The sequence below is a fragment of the Cryptomeria japonica genome, chromosome 2, assembly GCF_030272615.1.
Source record: "Cryptomeria japonica chromosome 2, Sugi_1.0, whole genome shotgun sequence".
Classification (NCBI taxonomy): Eukaryota; Viridiplantae; Streptophyta; class Pinopsida; order Cupressales; family Cupressaceae; genus Cryptomeria; species Cryptomeria japonica.
The window spans coordinates 221,161,522-221,187,478 of record NC_081406.1 but is presented as its reverse complement, the minus strand read 5'-3'; positions in this window follow the sequence as shown (position 1 = coordinate 221,187,478).

Here is a 25,957-nt window from a genome sequence, read left to right as displayed (position 1 = left end):
TTGAGCTAATGGCATGAATAGTGTAGTCGTATGAGACCTTTGTGTAGTTAGCTATATTGTCTTGGGTACCTGATGTGGTAGCTTTCCCCTTGTCATGCTTAACAAAAGGATCCTTAAAAATCATATGATTTGTGTATGTTGAGGTTTTATCGGTATCAATTGTGATGTCCCCTTGGTCTATCATATCTTGGACCAAATTTTTCGATTTGTAGCAACTTGGCATTTTGTGACCTTTAGTCCTATGATAATCATAGAAATCATTATCATTCCACCATGTGGGTTTGAAAGGACCGGGTTCATACACTCTTACATCAGGTAAAGTGATCATGTTTGTCTATATTAACTTTTTGAGTGCTGACTTAATAGGTTCTCCTATAGGTGTGTAATTTCTTCTTGGAGTATTTACCCTAGGGTATCATGTGTTCGTGTTTTGTGTAACATTTACATTTGCTAATGTTGTGTTATTCCCTGTATGTGGATTTTTTCTCTGACTCATTCCGAAAGATAAAATGGGTTGAGTTATGTTTATTGTTCTGATGTCTACAATACTATCATTGGTCACATTTTTGTTTTTTGACCAAAACTTAGATTTGTCATTGTTGTTGGTATTGCCATACTTAATAAGACCTTGTTCTACTAGTCCCTTCTTACATTTGAGAGCATCATCTGTGATTTGTTTGAATGTGGTTAAACATTGCATTTGTATCGGATATTTAATCTTAGGAATCAAATTTTCTGTAAACATATCCACTTGCTCTATTTCTGGGATAACAGTCTTGCACCTCCTATAGAGAGCCCTCCATCGTTGTATGAAGGATGCAAATATTTCATTCATATTGTTTAGCAGCACACAAGTCCATCAAAGTAATTGGGGTGTCAATGTTGTGTGAGAAGTTTGCAATAATTTTTTTAGCTAATTCTCCCCATGATGTGATGGTTGGTGGTAAATGTGAAAACCACTCTAAAGTCGGTCCTCCTAGACTTTTAGGAAATAGTCTCATTAGATAAGTATCTTCTCAGGTAACCTCTATACATGTCGTAAAAAATTCTTTGATATGATCTCCATGATCATCCTTCCCTTGATATCTATCAAATTTGGGTGTTTCAAAATGTTGTGGGAAAGGCAGCATGTATAATGTGTGATCGAATGGATAAGGACATAAGTCCTACATTGTGTAGCTTTTCTTGTCGTTACAAGTTTGCATGGTCATCATTTATTGTTGTAAATTCTGTATTTGTTGTGTCAGAATATATGTTTGTGTCAAAGGTATACCTTGTGTTTGTGTATGTCCCATAAAAGGATTCATGGTTGCATAACTAGGAGGTCATTGGAAGGTACCAAGATTATAACCTTGTGTGTTGTGCATTCCACTAGGTACTATGAAATAGCTGATATGTGAACCCATGTTTGGCTGAGTTGTACTTGTTGTATTGGCAAGACCTAGATTTGCATTTTGCTAACTATATGTGGATCCCATAGAATAGGAAACTAGAGGTTGGGTTGCACTTGTTGCTTGCATTTGAATAGGTGCTGAGACACTTGATATTATTAGAATTCTCTGTGATGGTATACTAGCATTGATCACTAAGGATGACACACTTGTTTGAAAGTTTGCATTTGTGTTGACATTTGTTTGGATAGGTACATTTTAAGGAAAAATGGAGGTCGTTGCTTGTATTTGTGTCAAGGGTGGTGTTTGACTATTATCTTGACCTAAAGTTTTTCCTGGTGGTAAAATCTTTGTGACATCAAAATCCTCAGGTAGTTTTGCCCCATTTTGTATTAACAATGAAAGATACTTGTCCCTATCGCTATGTAAGTGCATCTAGGATCATGAGGACATGTGGGTCTTGTTGAGCAGACTCAATTTCTTCCTTTGCCAAATGCTGTTGTAATTCATTTATGGTGGACACTGTCTGTGTACTTGAGTGTTGACCTGTTGACATATCCATGTTCCAAGTAGGGTTTATAGATTGTGTGTTATTCGGGTCCATTATTCCTTTCGCTTTCTGTGACCTTGTGACGAGCATCTAAAATTGCTTATATGAGGGTGGTTTTATGAAAGATGATGACTTAACCCTAGATTGTAGATGTAAATGAAAGGTATGCAAGACTATACTAGACTCTCTATTGAGGATTTTGACGTGAGACCTTTTCAGTATTTCTATATTTCTCTAATGCAAGTCTTTCCATTTGTTGACAAAGTTGTTCAACCTCAATTTCTCTATTAATTATACAGGAAATCCTAGACTCAATGTTTATCTCATGTATGACTCCTATATATTGAGGTGCGCTTCTTCTTAAATCCCAAGATAAGTCAGCTAGACCATCAATTATTTCTCATTGACCGCCGTTTGGAACTAGATTAGGTTTCTCAAAGAGGAGCAAACCATCACCTAGGAGACCCATGAAGGCACATGCTATGAACCTAGAATTGACTATGGACTTAGATGTATATGAGGTCTAGATGAAGATGTATATGATAATATAGGACTATGTAACTAATATGGATGATAATGCAAAAGACTTAGGACGATAATGAGGACGTGATTGGGACTATGCAAAAGATGTAGGATGATAATGAGGATGTAAGTGGGACTATGCAAAAGACGTAGGATGATAATGAGGACGTAAGTGGGACTATGCAAAAGACGTAGGATGATAATGAGGACATAAGTGGGACTATGCAAAAGACGTAGGATGATAATGAGGACGTAAGTGGGAATATGCAAAAGACTATGTAAAAGACTGCCTAGGGTCACAAGTATGCAAGGACTTTTCGAGAATTGGTTTCAAAATGGACTTTGTTTTCTATAATTTTGTGTGTAGGACAATGTTTTGTAGTTCTCCAAATCTGAGAATGATTGCTGGTAGGTATGTATAGCTGACTAACTCAATTTTCATACAATCTCAAAAAATTTGGAGATACGTGGGATAGGGCCTGAAATAGCCCAAAGGACTGACTCAATACTAGTCTAGCACATTGATACATAAAAAAGAATGGAATACAATCTTAGGTTGGATAGTGGACACCATTCAGTGAGGCCCCCACAGCAAAATACTGAAACAAGATGGATAGATAGAGAGTCTAGTAGCACTAGCTCCACTCCACAACACACACTTCTTGGGCATGCCAGTCTCTCTTACCCTGAAGATCCAAAGATCTTATCACCGAGGGATTTCTATCTCATAATGTAATGTACATGAGGGGTATCTATGGGGTACGATCTGCACTCCCAGAACCACTGAATGTAAGATTTTTGGCAACTAAATTGGTTCATAGTAGTAGGTTTCAAGGGGTCCCGATCCAATGATGGATTCTCAGAGCAAGCCACTTAAGGTTTTAGTTGAGCTTATCGGTGCAGGGAAGGCCCCCACATACGTAAAATTCACTCAACACTCTAGCCACTTGACCAGTATATTTATATAGCAGCTCGAAAAACCTACTTGAGAGTATGCTGGGAGAGATGATATCCCCAATGCATCCCAATTTGAAGTACCTTTGTGGGGTGATGAAATCCCCAGTCAAAGATACCCCTCACTACGTATAATAAAAGAAAATTTGGATGTCGTTGTCACGTTCCTTCTTTCTCCCAAGACCCTGAAGGCGGGTGGAAATTCAGTTAGTGCAACAATAGGTCCACCCCAGACACAATAAAAAGTTCTTTACCTTAAGACAAAGAAAAATGATTTAATGTAATGCAACCTGATTCACATTCATTTTATAGTCCAAATTTAGGTGTTAGATACACATGTGCATGTCTATTTTAAACACCAAATCCAAGTGTGAAGGCATACATATCAATTTTAACCATTTGTTGATTCTAAGCACCAAAAACCAACTATGAGATACATGCATGTCAATTTTAGCCCATGTTCATTTGAGCACCAACAAGGAAGTATGAGATTATCCATGCATGTCAATTTTAACTGTTGTTGATTTTAAGCACTAAAAATGAAGTGTGAAGTGTGCATGCAAAAAATACTAATCTAATCTTCTCTGCAAATCCACAATAGGTCGTAAATAGAAGATTAGTAGTAAAATCAAACTAACAGAAAATAGAAACTCAAAACTTAACAGAGGCGATTGCGTAATTTTACCTTTGCGATTGTGTGATACTTACAAAGTGAATTCGTGAACCTGACAGAGTGAATGCACAATGAAGATTGACCAGTTGTGTAGCACCAACATGGCGATTGCATGATAGAAAGCAGACAACAACAAAAGTTAAAAATTAAAAAATATAAAAGGAAACTAAACCCGATCAGGAACCTGCAAAACCAACTGTGAAGCCCTAACCAAATCTCTTATCATCCATTCAATATTGATTAGTTCATATCTAATTGTATAAGAAAGAACTAGGCTATTATATCTATCCAAGGCTAGTTGCTCTTCTGAATCCTATAATAATTTTTCTTCCTAGAGAACCTTTTGATAGCGTTTGGCTTCTCTTCTTTGTTGTTTCATCCTTCTTGCACCTGAAATCCTGAACTATACTTTTCTTGCCATAAACTATATTAATCAAATCATAAAATAAAAGCAATTTGATCCTGGATTAACCAAATTTGAGGCATAATTAAACAGAACAAATAACACACGGAAGAAAAAATTTAACAACAAAGCTTCCTACGAATGCGTGATCCAGAAAGGGCGATTGCGCGATCTGGATAGGGCAATTGCATGACCCTGTCAGAACAAATGCGTGACCTCGAAGGGTTGAATGTGTGATTCTATCTATGTGATTGTGTGACAATGAATGCTCGATTGTGTGACAGAAAAATCATTTCTCTAAATTCATGCAACCTGCAAAAAAAATGAAAAATCCGCACAATCTGCAAAAATCACACTGAAAAATAAAGAAGGTTAAATTGTTGTTAATTCACGTCGGGTTCACCAAAATGTATACATGTAAAATTCATCTTAATAACAAAGTAATCAATCAGAAGCAAAAGGGAAATCACGAATCCCTCCTAACCAAAGAATTTAACAAATAAGACAATGGAATAACACAATCCCATGAAATCAAAACTCCCTATCCCAAGTTCACGTACTACTTCCATTGCTCTTCTCCTCTTCATGGTATGATGGCTCTCAGATATTGCACTGGTAACCTACAAGTGACACAAAGATTCAAAGTTCGTGATTATTGAAAATGGAGATTGAATGCTCAATTTATAGAAAATTGGATGAAATTGATTGAAAGGTGGAACAAAATGATCAAGAGGTGGAACTTAGGTGAGCTCAAATGAAAATTGATAGTTGAACTGCTGATTGTAGGAGTGAAACTCAATAGATGGAATAGATTAATTGAGTCAACTGATTGAGAAAAAGTTGATTGAGGGAAGAAAAAGAATGATTGGTTGAAATAAAGAAGATGACACAGAAAGCTTAATTTAGAAAAAAGTAACTGAAAGATGGAAATAGAAGTTCAAGAGATAAATGATTTAATTAATTAATTTAGCATGTGCTTGCATTTAGATTTAGATTTTCAATTTAATCTTTGCATGAGATTTATTCAAGTAATTGAATTTATTTAACTCAATTTAGTATTTGAATATATTTAGAACTTGACTTTGATTTTCAATTTGGTTTTTGAAAGCATGCACATGTATTTGATTTTGGAAGAAATTAGAAGAATAAGAAATTAAATGAAATTAGAATTTGGGGATTTGGAAATGGAAGAATTTTATAGTTAATTAAATAATTTAAAGAAACTATTTAATTATTTAGAAATAGAATTTAATTAAATAATAAAGATTATTTAATTTAAAGGATTAAATCATAATTAATTAAATAATAAATATTTAATTAATATTTAGAAAAGGGTTGAATGGTTAGATGATTGGAGATAGAAATTAAATAATTAGTTTATTTATTTAAATAATAAATATTATTTAAATTGGGGAATTAACCATAATTAATTAAATAATAAATATTTAATTAACATTAGAAAATGATTAAATGATCAAATGATAATAGAAATAAAAATAGAATAATTAGTAAGATTATGAAGAAATATGAAATAGAAGAAAATAGAAGAAATAGAAGAATTAGAAGAATAAGATTGATTAACTTAATTAAATAATTAAGGAATTATTTAATCAATTAGAGGAATAATTAGTACATGATCAATGAGACATTTTTAGGTGTCTACGGTTGTCGTTGATGTCAATTATAACTGGTAGGAAGAGATAGTAAAGGGAATTGCAACTGGTAGGTGAATTTTTGGAGGAAACCAGTAAACCCTACCTTTTGATATGCTAAATCCTAACCAATGAAGTTTGGTGAATCGATTGTATTGGTTTATGATCAAATTATGAGTAGCAATGTTTATGCCATGTATGCATGTTGTATAAGAAGAGTTTCAAATGGTTTTTGGTGCATAGAGATAACAATTTTTGTCTTGGGAATGAGCAAGTACATTTCATGTAATAGAAACCGCATGATGAGTTACAGTGTTTGATGAAGTGGTGATCAAGGAGCGGTCAAGGATATCTTGAATTATGTGCATTGATTTCTATGTAATTTATTATGTAATCCAACGGTCATACTTGAACTGATTTGTTTGTAATCTCCATGAGATGTTTAGGTTTGTGATGTGTTATTGACCTATTGATTTGTTTATAGGGTCGATGCGTTGTTTTGTTGAAGTGTTGGCAATTTGTGATTGAGAGTAGGAGAGTGTGGTTGTCAAACTAGATGTTGTATCTATAGTATGTGTAAAGGCAGATAGGAGCATGAAAAGGATCTGAACAAGCAAGTGTAGTGCTATTCAAACATATCAGGAAAGCCCTATTGTTTTCTAACAATTACAAGAGTCAAATCCCTTCACCAAGTAAGCTCTAACAAGCTTAGTGTTATTCAAATCCTCTAACTAGGTGGTCCATTAGCTTGGATTTCAAATCTTCTATTGAGGCTACTCCTAATAGAGTATTTCTTCTAATAGGGCATTATAGTCAATACCTTAACCAGGTGGTCCCTAACAAGATCTGTTCTTAACAGGACTTATTGTAAAGCTTTAATAGGCTAGGCTCCTAATTGGGAGAACTTTAGAAGAGTTCAAAATACTTGTGGGTATTCATTCCCACCGTGGTTTTTCCCATTTTGGTTTCCACATAAAAAATATTGTGTCAAGTGGTGAATGCTTTTGTGGTTATGTTTACTATGGTTGATGTGCTTAACTGCTAAATCCACTTTGATATGTTATGTTAACCGATAAAAATCTGAATTATGTTTTAACTATGGTCAATAAAGTATTTAAATAATTCAATTAAAAGGTTTTTGAGAGTTTCAAAGATGTTTTACTGTTAGTCTATTATAATAGTCAACTAGTTTAACTTGTTAGTATTATTGCATTTGAATTTCAATGTTTAAACCAATCAGTTTAGAGTTTTCTTTGAGAGGTTGTTTTTGAGATTGGTGTAATTCTATATAGTTTTCTATCTACTAATTCACCCCCCCTCTCAGTAGTTGACTAAATCCTTATTCTTTCATCATACCATCAATTGGTATCAGAGCTTTTTAGGTCCTCTACGGTCTAAGCCTAATAGCTTGTGGTAAAGATCTTGAAGAACATGGTGAAGGAAGAAGGTCCAAAGTTTAATAGAGAAAACTATAGGATATAGAGCGATAGAATAAAAATTTCTATCAAGAGTATATGAAGTCAATACTGGGAACATGTTGGTACTCAATATGTTGCACCTAGTGGGATTATGACTGATGATTAGAATAAAGAGAAACAAGAAAATAATCAAGCATTGGAGGCCATTATCAGTTCTTTGTCTGATGCAGAGAATGTAGATGTCCATGGTCTGGAGACTACATATGAGGTGTGGAAGAAACTTGAAGAAATCTATAGCGGTGATGAGCATGTGAAAATTGCCAAAGAAGAGAGTCTAAGAGGAAAATCTGATGACATGTAGATGGCTGAAGGTGAGAATATACAACAGTATGGTCATAGGATTAAAGAGATACTTGGTGAGATCAAGAGTGTTGGTGGTAAATTGGAGGATGCCATAGTAATTAGCAAGGTGTTGAGAACACTTCTACCGGTCTATGCTATCTGAGTTGCAGCCATTCAGGAGCTAAAATCTATTGACAAAACTAAGGTAACCCTTGACTCCATCATTGGGTAATCTTACTATTTTTGAATTAAATGGTTATGATGGTAGTGTTCAGAAATTTGAATCTGCATTTAGAGCTTCAGTTTCTAACCCATCTATAAGGAAAAGTAGAGATGTCAGTCACAACTATGAATCTAGATCTAGTGGAGAAGTTGATGATGAAGACAGTTTGGTTGAGCTTGAAGCATTGTTGATGAAGCGGTTGCCCAAAGGTACCAACAAGTAAAGAGTTAAATTAGCTTTGAAATGTTTTGCATGCAACAAGATTGGACACATTGTAGCTAACTGTCCTAATGGTGACAATAAGCACAAGCTTGAGAAGTTCAAGAAGTAAAAAGGAAAAGGCAAAAGAGATTGTCTCATTGCAGTTGATGGTGGTATCACTGATAAGGAATTTGAGGGAGATGCTAATGAGGACATTTTTATTGTAGCCATTAAAGAGGAAACATCTTATCAGAAAGAATTAGTTTCTCGCATGGATAATTCTGATGATTGGATCATTGATAGTGGTTTTTCACACCACATGATCAATGACCAAATCAAATTTCTTACCTTGAAGGAATTTGATTCAGTTGTGAGATTTGGTAATGACTCACCCTGCATGGTAAAATGAAAGAGAACTATTTCTCTTAATGGAAAGAGAAGTGCAGATGATGTCCATTGCATTGAAGTGTAAAGCATGCTAGAATTCATCTTAAAGCTATCAATTAGAAACACCAGGGAAATCATGAATCCCTATCTAATTAACAAATCTGACAAACTAGACAATGAAATAATGCAATCATCAAGCAAAACAAGAAGTAAGAATGAAATCAATTCAAATGAAACTCCCTATTCCAAGATGTGCATATTGCTTCCATTGCTCTTCTTCTCTTCGTGGTATGATGGCTCTCAGATATTGCACTGGTAACTTGCAAGTGGCACAAAGATTCAAAGTTTGTGATTCAGAGTCAAGATTGAGGAGGATTGAATGCTCAATTAATAGAAAATTGGAGAAGATTGATTGAAAGGTGGAACAAAATGATCAAGAGGTGTAAACTTACGTGAGCTCAAATGCAATTTGATAGTTGAACTATTGATTGCAGGAGTGGAACTCAATAGATTGAATAGATTAAAGGAGTCAACTGATTGATGAAAGAGTTAACTGAAGGAAGAAAAAGAATGATTGGAGGAAATAAAGAGGATGACACAGAGAGCTAAATTTAGAAAAAGCTAACTAAAAGATGGAAATAGAAGTTGAAGAGATAAATGATTTAATTAATTAATTTAGCATGTGCTTGCATTTAGATTTAGAGTATAAATTTAATCTTTGCATGAGATTGTAATTCAAATAATTGAATTTATTTAATTCAATTTAGCATTTGAATATATTTAGAACTTGACTTTGATTTTCAATTTGGTTTTTGAAATCATGCACATGTATTTGAAATTTGGAAGAAATTAGAAGAATATGAAATTAAATGAAATTAGAATTTGGGGATTTGGAATTGGAAGAATTAGTTAGTTAATTAAATAATTTAAAGAAACTACTTAATTATTTTAGAAATAGAATTTAATTAAATAATAAAGATTATTTAATTTAAAGGATTAAATTACAATTAATTAAATAATAAATATTTAATTAATACTTTAGAAGAGGGTTGAATGATTAGATGATTAGAGATAGAAATTGAGTAATTAATAAATTGGGGAATTAATTAATTAAATAATTAATATTTAATTAATATTTAGAAAATGATTAAATGATGAAATGATGAAGGAATAGGAAATAGAATAATTAATAAGATGATGAGGAAATATGAAATTAGAAGAAATAGATTAATTAACTTAATTAAATAATTAAAGAATTATTTAACTAATTAGACGAATAATTAGTACATGATCAATGAGACATTTTTAGGTGTCTACATTTGCCCCTCTTTGAGACAATGTTAGAATGACGTTGTTTCAAAGAAAACAAAAATTTTTGCCCCAGTATGCCCCGGTGATACTTAGGGTGTAATGCCCCCTCGAGAGATTGTTTATGCATTAAAGATATGAATGATCTCTCGAAAAAAGAAGAATGTGAGATGAAAGATAGAAGAATGGTTAGTTGATTAGAGATAGAGATAGGTGATGTGAAGATGATATTAAGATAGAATATGAGAAAATAGATTGATGAAATAGAATAATGTTAGATGATATAAAATGATTAAGAAAGAGATGATGAGAAAATAATGTTTAGAAAGAATACAATTTAGAGAGAAGATGGGAAATCAACAAACTATCAATCAGCAAATGAGATGAGAATGAGAATGAAATTGAATGAATCATGAACCTGTGTCACATATTTTATTGCATCAATATATATTCATCACTGAGCCTTATTATTGAACAATGGAGCTTAGCACATCAGGGTATAAGGAACCAAGATGTAAAGATATCTCATTGAAGAAACAAACACGTAGCAGACAAGCAACAAACAAAGAAAAAGATAATGCCCATCATGGCTCCTCTAGTCACTTGTGGACATCCTTGAGTAGCATAGGAACATAATCTATCGCCAAATGATAAAAAGATAAAGACTGACCCAGACAAAATTCAGCAGCTATACTGACCTTGTGCCTTCATTCTCAGTTGTTTGATGTGATGGTTGATAATGTTTGATCTCATAAAGTTGCGGACCCCGTTTAAGACTGACATGTCTAATTTCGAGTGTATCCTCTTCTGTTTAAGACAAGATAATGATCACTTTGATATGGATATGATACGATTGATAAGACAGTTTGATCAGTTGATTGCAGATGTTTGACTGGATAGTCGTATTCTTTATTAACTTCGTGTAAAGTGTTTGCTGGATATCTGCTAGGGTATTTGTTTCTCACAAGACATTTTATTGCAAGTTTTTTGATTGATTGATTTTCGATTTTTAGTTCTTTTCCAAGAGCTTTTTTGATGTTTTTGGATTATGTAGGTAGATATTTGAATGTTTTTGTTTAATTTTTTTCAGGATTGTATATGGATTTTTTTGTTTGATTTTTTCAAGATCGTTTGATTTTTTTGTTTGATTTTTTTGGGACCGTATTTGAAAGTTTTTGTTATTTTGAGTTTTCCATTGTTTTTTTTGGATTTCGAGTTTTTCAATGTTTTTGGATTTTTTCAGGACTTTATCTGATTTTTTGGCCTTTTTCAGGACTTTATTTGATTTTTAGGATTTTTTATAGTTATGCCCCCAGTGTGCAGACCTATATGACATAATGATCTGCAGAATGTATGTGGAGACAAATGAATTTTTGACATGACCTATGTGAATGCAACATGCAGGATGAAGATGCCTTTCCTATTCAAACAAGGTTAACTGTGTTTGTTTTTGCATTTGTAATACACCAATAGAAATAGAGGTGCAAAACATTTCATAGATAAGTGGTCAATTGATCTTTAAAGTCCTTCGAAACATTTATCTCAACACACTTAGTGACTAGGATTTACAAATGGAGATGCAAAAAACTTCCCCACTGGTTCTTGAAACTTTGATCTTCTTTTGCCCATGTGTGTGAAGATGAGTTAATTCCTGGTCTTGTGTTCACTAAAGATCCTTAGCATCCTATATGACTAGCTACATGGTTTTTCTAACTTCAAAAGCATCCCGAATAGAGCCTCGCTGCTAGCAAGCCTTGAGAACTCTGACGAGGTTATAGACTATAATTTCTCAAATATTGCTCCATTGCCAGTAGGCGTTCATAGCCCTGATGGAGTTACTAGCATGTTCCCATAGTCAAGCTTTTTATCGTATTTGTATACATGATATTTCAGTTATATATCATTTCTCTTTTTGCCTTTAGATGAATATTTGGCATAGCTCTTTTTATTTTTATTTTCTTTCCTTGACTTGTAAGTAATGAAACCTACTTAGGTGTGACAAATATAGTGGCACTGAAGTAGAATTTTAGATTTTTCACTAGTCATATGATCGACTAGATGTCTAGAATGAATTTAGAAATTTATTGTGTTTGAGATATAGCAATTGATAGATTGTCGGTTAACAAGTCTCAAATAGTGAAATTGTTACCCAACCATAAGTAAAGCATCATCATAGGGTAATGTTGAGAATGAATGACTTTAGAACCCCAAAGACTTCATGTCCAAATATCTAAGAAAGGCAATGACCCTTGTTTTCTTTTCAGGATGCAAACGAATGACAAACTTGAACAGTTGCCTTGTTTTATTGATGTTGCTATATGAAAATTTGGAATTTTTGAGAATGTGATGCGTTTGAAAAGAAACTATTTGTAATGCAATGTTTTGAATGATATGATATGCAATGCGGAAAGTAAAACCTAAACTACACAACCCTTTAGGTACAATATTTGTGTAGGTAGTTCATTGGTCTTTGTTTGAAGAGTCGGATAAAGATGTCTTTTCCAATAGGATATAAGGACTCAACTAAGTGTATATGTTTAGCATCTCCAATGTTGATTTTCTTATTTTTTGGATTTTGTGGATCATCGTAAGGAAATCTAGCTCTAGAACCCATGAATTCAGCTATAGCCTTATGCTTTTCAATGAAATCCAATCATGGTAGGTTCTCTTGCCCCCGGTCTTTCAAGTGTGAGTGTATGAGACAAATTGTTTTTGGTTTCAAAGTTGTGACATGAGCGAGTGTTATGTCTATTTTTATTGATGCACTTGAAGAGGATGATGAAACAATTGTTGACAAGTTGTTCTGTGTAGTATGATCTAGATTGGTGATTTCATTGATAAGGGGTTCATGAACAACTTTTGTAGAGGGATTGGGATCACGAGGAGAAATGGTAAGTTCATTTGAGAGAGAATCTTGTGAGGAACATTTATGACATGGAGATGAAGGGATGGAGGGAACTTGATCAGGATTTGGAGAAATAATAGGATCGTGTTTAGGACATGAAGGTAAAGGTATGATTTTATCTTGTCTTGGAAAAGGATTATTATGGAGGATGGAAGAGATGTCTTGATCTTGTTTAGGAGGTGGATGTTGGATGGGACTTGAAAAGACACTTTGTTCTTGAGATGGAAGGGTTTGATTATGAATGGAATAGAAAAGAGCGAGGGGGTCATCATAAGATTCTTGGTCGGTGGGATCTTGATCAAAAATTGGGTTAGATGGAAGTGGTTGTTCTTGATCTTGATTTGTTTCAGGGTCCATTTCTTCTGATTTTGGATCATCATCTTGACACGAGGAAGGAGTTTGGATATTTATGGGAGATTCTTGGAATGTTTCAACCTTTTGATTTGATGAGAAAGGATTTTGAATGAGACTCTCTAAATCATGACTTGGATTGGATTGGTTTTGTATGATGGATAGCCCTTGGGAGGTTGTGTTATTAGATAGAGATGGCATGGATTGGTGTTGTGTGACTTCAGGGGATAATGAAATGGTGGATAGATATGGTTGATTTGGGCTTTGGTTGAAAGGGATTTGATTTTGGGTAAAAGATGTTTGATTTTGGGTGAAAGTTGTTTGATTTTGGTTAAATGAATTTTGATTTGGACTTTGGTTGAAAGGGGTTTGATTTTGGTTGAATGAGGTTTGATTTTGGTTGAATGAATTTTGATTTGGACATTGGTTGAAAAGGGTGTGATTTTGGTTGAATGAATTTTGATTTGGAATTTGGTTGAAAAGGGTGTGATTTTGGTTGAATGAGGTTTGAATGTTGGGTTGATGTGATTGGTATGATTGATGTAGTGGGTTGAAAGAAAAAGAAGGTTTGCATACTCTAATGTTGGTTGAACTGAGGTAGGAATGCTTTTGTTGAAGAACAAAGGTTGGCATGTTTGAATGGTCTCACAAGAACTAGAAGGTTGGTCTGATACTGATCCCCTCATGGCTATCACTTCTCTCATCATGTTTTCTAACCAGCCCCTATGGTTGTCAAGACTAGCCATGTCTGTCACTTGTTGTTGCAAAGTTTTGATTTGCTGAGCTAATATTTCTATGGATGGCGATGGAATAGGAATGGAAGGGATGAATCCTCCACCTTCCCTATGAAATGTATAATTCCAATCCATGATGTTTTCTTGTTTGGTTCGAACCTAGGATCACAACATGTAAGATATTTTCTCCATTTCTCTAGATGCGATAATGTTTGATTTAACTTGACCAACTTGTTTGAGTTGAGGTTGAGTTTGATTGATCCTTTGATTGTGTTTTGGACATTTGGGGTATGATTTTATAGGATGATTGTGCAAATGATGATGAACTAAGATAGACATATATGAGGTCTAGATGAAGACGTAGATGATAATGTAGGACTATGTAACTAATATGGATGATAATGCAAAAGACTTAGGATGATAATGAGGACATAAGTGCTACTTATGCAAAAGACATAGGACGATAATGAGGATGTAAGTGGGACCATGCAAAAGACATAGGATGATAATAAGGACATAAGTGGGACTATGCAATGACTATGGATGATAATGAAGATGTGAATGAGAACTATGCAAGGACTTTAAGATGATAATAAGGACGTAAATGAAGACTCTGCAAGGACTTAGGATGATAATGAGGACATAAGTGGGGACTATGCAAAAGATGATGTAAGGGACTGCCTGTGGTCACAAGTATGTAAGGACGTTTTGAGAATTAGTTTCAAAATGGACTTTGTTTTTGGTAACTTTGCATGTAAGACAATGTTTTGCAGTTTTCTAAATCTAATAACAATGGTTGGCAGGTATGTATAGCTGACTGACTCAATTTTCATACAATCTCGAAAAATTCAGAGATATGTAGGATAGGGCTTGAAATAGCCAAAGGGACTGACTCAATATTGGTCTATCACAACGATATATAAAAAAGCATGGAAAATAGTCTTAGGCTGGATATTGGACACCATTCAGTGAGGCCCCCGCAACAAAATACCGAAACAAGATGGACAGATAGAGAGTCTGGCAGCACTAGCTCCACTCCATGACACACACTTCTCGGGCATGCCAGTCTCTCTTACCTCAAAGATCCGAAGATCTTATCACCGAGGGATTTCTATCTCATAATGTAAGGTACATGAGGGGTATCTATGGGGTACGATCCGCACTCCTCGAACCACTAAACGTAGGATTTTTGGCAACTAATTTGGTTCTTAGTATTAGGTTTCAAGGGATCCTGATCCAATGATAGATTCTCAGAGCAAGCCACTTAAGGCTTTATTTGAGCTTATCGGTGTAGGGAAGGCCCCCACATACACCAAATTCACTCAACACTCTAGCCGCCTGACCAGTATATTTATGTAGCAGCTCGAAAAACCCGCTCGAGAGTATGCTGGGAGAGATGATATCCCCAACGCATCCCAATTAGAAGTACCTCTATGGGGTGATGAAATCCTTAATCAAAGATACCCCTCACTATGTAGAATAAAATAAAATTTGGATGTCATTGTCACCTCCCTTCTTTCTCCCTTAGGCCCGATGGCGGGTAGGAAGTCAGTTAGTGCAATAGTAGGTCCACCCCAGACACAATGAAAAGTTCTTTTCCTTTAAGAAAATGAAAAATGATTTAATCTAATGTAGCCTGATTCACGTTCTTTTTATAGCCCAAATTTGGGTGTTAGATCTACATGTGCATGTCAATTTTAAACACCAAATCCAAGAATGAAGGCATACATGTCAATTTTAACCATTTGTTTGATTTTTGAGCACCAAAAACCAAGTGTGAGATACACGCATGTCAATTTTAGCCCATGTTCATTTTAAGCACCAACAACGAAGTGTGAGATTATCCATGCATGTCAATTTTAACTGTTGTTGATTTTAAGCACTAAAAATTGAAGTGTGAGATTTATCCATGCATGTCAATTTTAACTGTTGTTGATTTTAAGCACTAAAAATTGAAGTGTGAGATTTATCCATGCATGTCAATTTTAACTATTGTGAGATGTGCATGCAAAATTACTAATCTAATCCTCTTTGTGAATCCGCCACAGGCTGTAAACAGAAGATTAGTAGCAAAATAAACCAATAGAAAACAGAAACTAAGAACTTGACAAAGGCGATTGCGTAATACTACCAGTGCAATTGTGTGATACTTACTGAGTAAATGCATGAAAATGACAGAGTGAATGCATAAATCTGACAGAGCGAATGCGTGACTTTATCTGCTTGATTGTGTAGCAAAGAAAACTACACCCGATCAGGAACCTGTGAAACCAATTGTGAAGCCCTAGCCAAATTCCTCATCATCCATTCGATATTGATTAGATCATATTTAACCGTATAAGAAAGAACTAGGCTATTATATCTGTTTAAGGCTAGTTGTTCTTCTAAATCCTGTATTAATTTTTCTGCTTGGAGAAATTTTTGATATCGTTTAGCTTCCCTCCTTTGTTGTTTTGTCCTTCTCGCACCTGAAATTTTGAACTGAACTTTCTTGCCATAAACTTTGTTAATCAAATCCTGAAATAAAAGAGTAATTTTGATTCTTGATTAACCAAATTTAAGACATAATTATACAGAATTAATAACAGACAGAAGAAAAATAAAACAATAGTTAAGCCTGCGGATGCGTGACCTAGAAAGGGCGATTGCATGATCAAAACAGGGTGATTGCGTGACTCTGTCTGGACAAATGCGTGATTCTATCTAGACGAATGTGTTACCGCGAAGGGTCGAATGTCTGATTCTGTTTATATGATTTCGTGATGAAGTAAGCTCGATTGTGTGATGGAAAATCTTTTCTTGAAATTTGTGCAACCTGCAAAAAAAAAAAAAATCCGCACAATCTGCAAAAATCACATAGAACATAGAAAAAGGTTAAATTTCTATTAGTTCACGTCGGGTTCACCAAAATGTAAAGCATGCTAGAATTCATCTTAAAGCTATCAATTAGAAACACCAGGGAAATCACAAATCCTTGTCTAATTAACAAATCTAACAAACTAGACAATGAAATAATGCAATCATCAAGCAAAACAGGAATTAAGAATGAAATCAATTCAAATAAAACTCCCTATTCCAAGATGTGCATATTGCTTCCATTGCTCTTCTTCTCTTCATGGTATGATGGCTCTCAGATATTGTGCTGGTAACCTGCAAGTGGCACAAAGATTTGAAGTTCGTGATTCAGAGTCAAGATTGAGGAGGATTGAATGCTCAATTTATAGAAAACTGGAGAAGATTGATTGAAAGGTGGAACAAAATGATCAAGAGGTGTAAACTCAGGTGAGCTCAAATGCAATTTGATAGTTGAACTGTTGATTGTAGGAGTGGAACTCAATAGATTGAATAGATTAAAGGAGTCAATTGATTGATGAAAGAGTTAACTGAAGGAAGAAAAAGAATGACTGGAGGAAATAAAGAGGATGACACAGAGAGCTAAATTTAGAAAAAGCTAACTGAAAGATGGAAATAGAAGTTGAAGAGATAAATGATTTAATTAATTAATTTAGCATGTGCTTGCATTTAGATTTAGAGTATCAATTTAATCTTTGCATGAGATTGTAATTCAAATAATTAAATTTATTTAATTCAATTTAGCATTTGAATATATTTAGAACTTGACTTTGATTTTCAATTTGGTTTTTGAAATCATGCACATGTATTTGAAATTTGGAAGAAATTAGAAGAATATGAAATTAAATGAAATTAGAATTTGGGGATTTGGAATTGGAAGAATTAATTAGTTAATTAAATAATTTAAAGAAACTACTTAATTATTTTAGAAATAGAATTTAATTAAATAATAAAGATTATTTAATTTAAAGGATTAAATTACAATTAATTAAATAATAAATATTTAATTAATACTTTAGAAGAGGGTTGAATGATTAGATGATTAGAGATAGAAATTGAGTAATTAATAAATTGGGGAATTAATTAATTAATATTTAGAAAATGATTAATTGATGAAATGATGAAAGAATAGGAAATAGAATAATTAATAAGATGATGAGGAAATATGAAATTAGAAGAAATAGATTAATTAACTTAATTAAATAATTGAAGAATTATTTTACTAATTAGACGAATAATTAGTACATGATCAATGAGACATTTTTAGGTGTCTACATGAAGGATTAAAGCACAATATTTTAAGTGTAGCCCAACTCAATGACAGAGGCTATCCATCAGAATTTAAGAATGGAATGTGAAAAATCTATGGGAGCAAAGGTGAACTGATTGCAACCAATAAGAAGACTGAAGGTAACCTGTTTCACCTGAATCCTAAAGTCAACAAATGTTTGATTGCTAAAGTAGATGATAGTTGGCTTTGGCATAGGAGATTTTATCATATAAATTTTGATAACATTGTCAAAGTGAGTAAGTCCAAGTCAGTGAGAGGTTTGCCTCAGTTGGACAAACTGGTTAATGCTTTGTATAAGGAATGTCAGTTGGGAAAGATGGCATCCTCAACTTTTACGAGCAAATCTCTTTCAGTAGAACATTTGTTAGATTTGGTTCATACAGATCTCTATGGACACATAAGGACTAAAAGTATTCAAGGTGACAAATATCTTATGATCTTCATTGATGATTGTTCAAGAATGATGTGGGTCACATTCTTGAAGGACAAAACAGAAGCATTTAGCAAGTTCAAGGCATTCAAGGCCTTAGATGAAAAGGAAAGTGGTAAGAAGATAAAGAGTTTGAGGATTGATCAAGGTGGTGAATTAACTTCTGTTGAATTCACTAGATATTGTGAAGAAAATGGTATTAATAGGCAACTTTCTACAGCAAGGACACCACAACAAAATGGTATTGTAGAGAGGAACAACTGGTCAGTTGTTGAAGCTGCTAGAATGATGTTGATACAAGGAGGTGTAGAAAAAACTTCCTAGAGAGAAGTTGTTAGCACAACTATCTACACTATGATCCGAATATTGGTAAAGAGAGGTAAGGATAAAAATCCTTATGAATACTAGTATGGTAGATCACCTAATGTCAGCTATTTTAAGATATTTGGCAGTAAATGTTTTATTAAGAGAGGTGACTATGTTAGCAGGTTTGAGGCTAAAAGTGATGAAGGCATATTTCATGGTTACTCCACCAAGAGTAAGGACTACAAATGTTACAACAACCGAACACAGAGAATCATTGAGAATGTTGATGTTCAAGTGGATGAGTATCCTGAAGTCTCAAGGGAAACCAGTGTGGAGAAAAAGGATGAAGATCCTTGCATTTTGATTTTGGAACCAGAATCGGTGAAGCTAGAAGCTAATAAAGAGAATGCTATTGTACCAGTTCAACCAGAACAGGTAGATTTAGAAGAAGATAATGATAATGAAGAAGAAGAGCCAGAAGATAACGATCATGCTATTCTGAGGTATGTCAGACTCAATCATAATCTTGACCGGATTATTGGAGATAAGGATGCTAGAGTGTTAACCAGAAGGATAATTAGAGAGAATTCTTGCATGATCTCTAGTATTGAGCCTAGAATTGCTAAGGAAGCATTTGGAGATGATCACTGGATCAAAGCTATGGAGGAGGAGCTTGATCAAATTGAGAAGAACAACACATGGACCCTAGTACCTAGACTGGTGAATAAAATTGTGATAGGTACTAAGTGGGTATTCAGGAATAAACTGAATGAAGATGGAGTAGTAGTTTAAAACAAAGCTAGATTTGTATGTATAGGTTATGCATAGGAAGAAGGAGAAGACTATAGTGATACTTTTGCACCAGTTGCTAGACTAGAAGGTGTAAGGACTTTACTTGCATTTGCAACACATAAGGGATTCAAAGTATATCATATGGATGTGAAGTCAACATTTTTAAATGGAATTTTGGAAGAAGTATACATCGAGCAGCTAGGTGGTTATGCTTCGACTAATGCAAAGGATATCGTATATAAATTGCACAAGGCACTATATGGTTTGAAGCAAGCACCAAGAGAGTGATATGAAAGGTTACATTCACACCTAATGAAGATAGGTTTTCAAAGAACCAATGAAGACAACAATATATATCTCAAATTTGAAGGAGATAAGATACTGGTTAGTGAAATGTTTGTGGATGATATCATATTTTTTAGGAAATGATGACATGAGAAATGACTTTGCAAATGAGATGAAAAATGAATTTTAAATGTCTCTAGTGGGAGAGATAAAATTCTTCATAGGTTTGCAAATTCAGCAGATGAAGAGTGGTATTTTTATCACACAGTCTAAATATGTGAAAGAAGAGTTAAAGACATTTGGAATGAGTGACTGTAAACCAATTGGGACACAAATGATTATAGGCTGTAAATTTTGTAAGGAATATGAAGCCACATCTGTTGATGAAAAGGAGTATAGGTCAATGATAGGGAAATTGCACTATGTTGTTCATAGCAGACTAGATATAGCTCATGCAGTTGGTCTAGTTGCCAGATTTCAGAAGAATCCAAAGGAAACACAATTGATAGAAACCAAGAGGATATTTAGATATTTGAAATGTACTTTTGACTATGGATTATGGTATCCATATGTAAGTAACTTTGATTTGAAGGTGTATATAGATGCAAAATGGGAAGGTAATGTTGATGATAGAAAAAGCACAACTGGTGGATCATTCTTTCTTGTTTGAAGACTTGTTTCATGGAGTAGCAAGAAGCAGAGTTGTATATCATAGTCCACTATTGAAGGTGAGTATGTTGCAGCTTATATGAATTGTACCCAATCTATATGGATGAAACACATTCTGAAAGGATTCAATATGAAGTTTATAGAACCGGTAAAGATCTTATGTGACAAGACTAGTGTCATAATATTTCAAAGAACCCTATTTTAAATGCACGAACCAAGCATATTGAATTGAAGTATCATTTCATGAGAGAAAAAGTGCAGAGTGAAGATGTGTTATTGGAGCATGTTTGTACCAAGGAGTAGCTTGTAGATATCTTTACAAAACCTCTTCCTAAGACTACTTTTGAGTATCTTAGAAGTCAGCTAGGGGTTGTACCCCTACATGAGGTCAATTGAACATGATGTAGAATACATCAGTCCCAGAGCTACTTGCAAAATTTTATAGTAGGATTGGTGTAGAGTGGAAGTTATTCCATAGGGGAGCATCAAGTTGCAGATTGATGTTGCATAATAGTGAAGTTTCACATTGCATGTTTTACTTTCACTTTGGCATTGCTGTCAAAGGGGGAGAAGAACTATATGATTAACAGAGAGAGGATTTATAGCTAGTTGCTAGTTGAAGACATTGAGACTTAGTTGAGGGTGAATACATGGTAAAATTTTAACAATCATTCCTATTCACAATCATAACAATCAAGGGTATTGATACTTGTATTGCCATCAATTCCAAAGGGGGAGATTCCTTGCATTTGCATGAGGATTGCATTAATGCAATGTTATGTTATCATTGATGTCAATTATAACCAGTAGGAAGATCTAGTAAAGGGAACTACAACCAGTAGGTGAATTTGTGGAGGAAACTAGTATTACTATGAAATGGAGAGATGAACTGGTAAACCCTACCTATTGATATGATAAACCCTAACCGATGAAGTTTGGTAAATCGATTGTATTGGTTTATGATCAAATGATGAGCAATAATGATTATGCCATGTATGCATGTTGTATAAGAAGAGTTTCAAATGGTTTTTGACACATAGAGATAACGAATTTGTCTTGGGAATGAGAAAGTACATTGCATGTAATGGAAACCACATGATGAGTTACAGTGTTCGATGAAGCAGTGATCAAGGAGCAGTCGAGGATATCTTGAATGATGTACATTGATTTCTATGTAATTTGTTATGTAATCCAATGGTCATACTTGAACCAATTTGTTTGTAATCTTTCTAAGATGTTTAGGTTTTTGATGTTTTACCGACCTATTGATTTGTTTAAAAGGTCGATGAGTTATTTTGTTGAACTATTGGTAATTTGTGATTGAGAATAAGAGAGTGTGGTTGCCAAACCAAATGATGTATCTGTAGTATGTGTAAAGGAAGATAAGAGCATGAAAATGATTTGAACAAGAAAGTGTAGTGTTATTCAAATAGATCAACAAACCCCTGTTGTTTTCTAACAATTACAACAATCAAATCCCTTAACCGGGCAAGCTCTAGCAAGCTTAGTGTTATTCAAATCCTCTAACTACGTGATCCATTAGCTTGGATTTCAAATCCTCTATTGAGTTTACTCCTAAAAAAGTATTGATTATTATAGGGCATTATAGTGAATCCCTTAACCGAGTGGTCCCTAACATGATCTGTTCTTAATAGGACTTATTGTAAAGCTTTAACAGGCTAGGCTCCTAACAGGGCAAACTTAAGAAGAGTTCTGAATACTTGTGGGTATTCATCCCTACCATGGTTTTTCCCATTTGGGTTTCCACATCAAAAATATTGTGTCAAGTGGTGAATGCTTTTGTTGTTATGTTTACTATGGTTTAATTGCTTAACTGCTAAATCCACTTTGATATGTTATGTTAACCGACAATAATCTGAATTATGTTTTAACTACTGTCAGTAAAGTATTTGAATGATTTAGTTAAAAGGTTTTTGGGAGTTTCCAAGATGTTTTATTGTTAGTCTATTATAACAGTCAACTGGTTTAACTTGTCAATATTATTGCTTTTGAAGTTCAGTGTTTAAACCAATAAGTTTAGAGTTTTCTTTGAGAGGTTGTTTTTGAGATTGGTGAAAGTCTATATAGTTTTATATCTACTGATTCGCCCCCCCTCTCAAGAGTTGACCAGATCCTTATTCTTTCATCATACCATCATAGTGCTAAAAAATTCTCTCCAATATATATGAGAAATATTTTATTCAACCATGATAGTCCTAGCAACATCCAAAATAGTTTTGTTTTTCCTTTCAACAACTCCTTTCTATTGAGGGCTTTGTGGAGTAGATAACTATCTCCTAATTCCATGCTCTTCACAAAAGGAATCAAACTCACCAGAAGTGAATTCTCCTCCTTAGTCAAATCTCAAACACTCCATCTTCAATCTATCTCTATCTCCACTCTAGCTTTGAATATTTTGAATTCCTCCAGTGCTTCATATTTCTTCTTTAGAAAAGTGACCCTCATCATTCTAGAATAGTCATCAATCAACAAAATAAAGTATATGTTGCCCTTTAAGATTCTCACTCTAGAACGACCACATAAATCAATATGCATAGGATCTAATATCTCATTAGATGTATAGTATTTTCTCTTGAATGAAATTATTGTTTTGTTTCCCATTTGACACTCTTTACACACTTGATTAGTAGGCTTCACTATCTTAGGTAGATCTTTAACATGTTGGATAGAAATTTTCTTAACCATGCAGTCAAAATTAATATGACACATCCTATTATGCAACAACCAACTTTCATCAATCTGAGCAATCAAACAACTTTTCTCACCAGCATTCAGATGAAAGATATTACCTTTAGTTTTAGTTCCTGGTGCAATTTCTATATCGGAGCTATTCAAGATTTAACATTTTCCATTCTTTAATTGTAAATCATATCCCTTATCAACCATCTATCCAACACTCAAAAGATTAAGCTTCAAACCTGTAACTTATAAAACATCATCAATATTATGCTTACCATAAAGAGAAATGAAACCTCTACCATGAATTACACAAGCTTTGTTGTCTCCAAATCTTACTATATTGTTTTCATACTTCTCCATATTCACAAATATACCTTTATCACCTATCATGTGATGTGAACAACCACTATTAATGACCCATTCATGTTTCTCTTCAATCTTAGCAGTCAAGGCTTGCTCTTCAACAATTCAGCTTGTAGAATCAACAAGTACTAGATCATCTCCTTGATAGCAATGAATACCCACTCATCTTCTAAATTCCCTTTCTTAGAATCATCATCTGTCACACCTTCATCAACAACATAATAACACTTCTTCTGATCTATACTTGGGATTAGGATCATAAGGCTTATCATACTTTGACGCTCTTTCTGGACACCTAGATGCAAAATGTCCTATCTTATTGCATGAAAAACATTTCAAAGGTAACTTCCCTTCATACATACCTTCTCCCTTAGGTAATATTTTGGCAATAAGTGCTTCAAAATCTTGCAATTCTCTTTCTTGTACTTCCATCTCTTGCATTTCCCTTTCATATCTGGAAACCCTAGTTGAACTCTCTCCCGGATCATACTTCTACTTCCCAGATATAATAGCTTTAAATGACATCTTAGTTTTGGCATGTGATTCTCCAAGTTCACTTAATTCAAAAGCAACAAGCTTAACAACCAGCATCTCTCTTGTCACAATTGTCTCAGTCTAAATCTCATCAATAGCAACAACTTTGTGTTTGTAAGAAGGAGGCAAGGATCTCAATACTTTAGCTACAATTTCAACTTCTTCAATGATTCCACTGGCACATCTGATGTTTAGTACAAGATCATTCAATTTAGCTATAAAGGATGAAATATTGTAATCTTCTCCCATTCTTAGCAACTCATATTTTCCTTACAATCTCTACAATTTAGCAAATTTCACATGTTTGTCTCCTTCATACAAGGTTTCTACCTTCTCCCAAATCTCATGAGTAGTCTGCAATCCCATTATTATGATGAAGATTCGGTAACTACTAAGAGGGGGGGCAAATAAGTCGTTAAATAATTCTCCAATACTTTAAAAAACTTCAAAAACCAATACCGGTAACAACTCAAACAGTCCTTTAAATTGATTTACCAATCCATTCACTTAAGTGTTCATCAACATGAAAATAAAGTAATGATATCAAATCCACACATCAATAATGCATCACCACATGAACACAAATATTTTTCATGTGGAAACCCAAATGGGGAAAACCATGGTGGGAATTATAACCCACAAAATATATGCACTCTTTCAGAATGCGCTCGATTAGTGGCCTAGCCTAGTTAGGAGCTTTACAATATGCTCGGTTAAGAGAAGACCCTATTAGGAGTCACCCAATTAAGAGATTTCACCTTAGCCCTGTGAGAAGCTTCACCCTATTAAGAGTAACCTTGTTAGAGGATTTTAAACTCAAGCTAATGAGCCACTCAGTGAAGGGATTTTACAAATAAAACCTCTTAGGATCTACCCAGTTAAAGGATTTCAACTATTGTTACTATTAGGGAACAATAGCACACACGATTTGATCACACCACTTCCTTTCTTTCTAGTACATATCCTTTTCATCTCAATCTCTACTTCTCACATGTAGACTCTTCATTCTGGTTTGACACACTCTTCTCCTCAAACCACCAACACACAATCTCTTCTCAAACTTGACCTAAATACACTTTTCAACTAGGTCAGTTACATAACCCTAACCACATTCAAAATACATTGAATTTACATTTCAAATCATTATAGATCATTTCAAATCATTTATAGATAATTATAATAAATTTCAAGACAATTTACATTGTTGAATGATCACTACTCATCACTGCACATCGATTTGATAAGAAATCAAACCTTTGTCACATTCTGCTAAGCACTTCATTGTTTCCCAAGAAATTCGATCCTTGTACATGCTCAAACATCATCTTATTATTACACATGTTTTCTGACACATCATCACTAATTTATGAACATGATAAGATCCACCGCCAAACCATAAATCATTACCAGTCAAAGATCTATTACCGATATACATTCTTCTTCACAGAGTTTATGAAATTCAATCATAACTCACTCAATATACTGAATTTGTTGATGCGGTGTAGAAGATAGATGGATGTTCCTATCATCAACACTCCAATAAAACCGTAATGCCTAACTCATCACCAATCATCCATATCGGTGTCTTGATCATCACACTGTGTTGGTATTTTGGATATGTTGATATGGTTTTGTCATTAATGTCAACACTTGTCAACACTTGAGAAACACTTAGAGATCTTTGGTTATGTTCACTGGCATGATGAGTGACTTATGCATA